At 42.7% G+C, this 1,640-nt stretch overlaps 1 protein-coding gene across 5 annotated transcripts in view; it reads left to right on the plus strand.

The window, feature by feature from the left end:
• Window positions 1-1,640, plus strand: part of Foxj3 (forkhead box J3) — a 91,049-nt gene that overhangs the window by 32,934 nt on the left and 56,475 nt on the right. The gene's annotated exons all lie outside the window — the stretch shown is intronic.

Here is a 1,640-nt window from a genome sequence, read left to right on the forward strand (position 1 = left end):
CTGAGTTCGAGGCCAGCCTGGTCTACAGAGTGAGTTCCAGGATAGTCAGGGCTATACAGAGAAACCCTCTCTCAAAAAAACCAAAAAACAAACAAAAACAAAAAACAAACAAAAAAAAGATCTCTGAAGGTGCCATTTAGGGAAATTTATGTTTGGTTTTTAGAAAAGGAGGGAATTTGAGAAACAAAGTAAAACAATGGCTCAGAGCATTAGGAAAATCAGATGATCTAATAGGGCTCTAGTTCTCTGTGTCTGTCTCCTCCCTGCCCTTCACTTCCTCCTTACCTTCTTTCTCCTCTCTAGCTCCCTCTTCTCCCTTTCCTTCTTTTCCTTTGTCATTTCCCTCTCCCCTTCCATATCTCCTTCCACCTTTTTGAACTCAAAAGTGCACTAGTACCTTCCCAAGACACTCCTAATATTATTAGCATTTATTGCGTTTTCTCTGTGCATGCATGTATGCTTTATCAGATAGTAGTTTAAGTGTAGCTACTTTTATTGTTTCTTTGTACACATGAGGAAGCTGGAGTTTCAGATAGTAAACATTTTCACAGGTTCACTACTGTAAACTGTTGGAATCAGTACTTGAATTCTGATCTTTCTAATTCCCCAAACCTATATTGCCCTTCAGACTCTTGGCTCTCAGTGGCTGATTTTTGCTGTGAGCTACTTGGGATGAAAGGCCTGTATGGAATGTTCTCTTGCCCAGTTTCCTTTTTTCTTTCTTTGTGTAGTGTTGGGGAGCAAATCTAAGACCTTCCATATACTAGGGAAGTGTTCTACCACTGAGCTGCACTTCCAGCCCTAAACATTTGACTGCAGTGCAATTTCTTACTTTGGTATCACTTAAAAGTCACTTTCATCTTCTGCTTTGTCATTGGGTCCTAGTCATGCTTTCGTGATCCCAGAACAGAAAGTTTGTGTGTTCTGCTTGAACACCAACAACTGCAGTGTGAAGTCCCAGCATCCTTTCTGTGTTCTTATCTCCCATTTATACAGCAGCTTATTTCTTCTCCCTAGAAAGTGTGTTAACCTGGGTGGTAATGATATGCACTTTTTAGCCTTGGAGAAAAATGCATCAGAAGTTCCAACATGCAGGATATGTCTCGAAGCCTGGGCTTGTGTTGCTTTTGACCATTTCTGGCTTAATCTCTTACATCTCATACTCCCATGATTTCAACTTTTGTAAGCTGGTTTCTTGACCCTATTTTTTACTAACTGCTTGGTACTGCCTGCCTGTCCTCCCTCCACAGTATCCTTGACTGCACCTCTCCAGTCAGCCCCCCCAGCTTGTCTTCTTGCTGTTCTTGTCTCTCCACTTTCTGCTTCCTGCCTTCCACATGCTCAGTTTTACCTTCTTGCCTTCATTGCAGGCAGATTCCTGCATCTGTTTCTCAATTTTCTGACTTCTTGCCTTTACTTTAGTTTTGGCACTCCTTTGAATAATTTCTAAAATTGTGGCAAAGAAATTGAGATAGAAGTATACAGTTTAGGATTGTGGTGTTTTGGTGAGTAAGGACTGGGGCTGCTGATAAAGTTTTCATACCAGGATCCTGCTGCCTCTTCCTCTCCCTTCCCCTCCCTTCCCCTCCCCTCCCCTCCCCTTTCTTCCCTTCCTTCCCTCCTCTCCCCTCCCTCCCTCC

Source organism: Mastomys coucha, unplaced genomic scaffold (assembly GCF_008632895.1).
Source record: "Mastomys coucha isolate ucsf_1 unplaced genomic scaffold, UCSF_Mcou_1 pScaffold18, whole genome shotgun sequence".
Classification (NCBI taxonomy): Eukaryota; Metazoa; Chordata; class Mammalia; order Rodentia; family Muridae; genus Mastomys; species Mastomys coucha.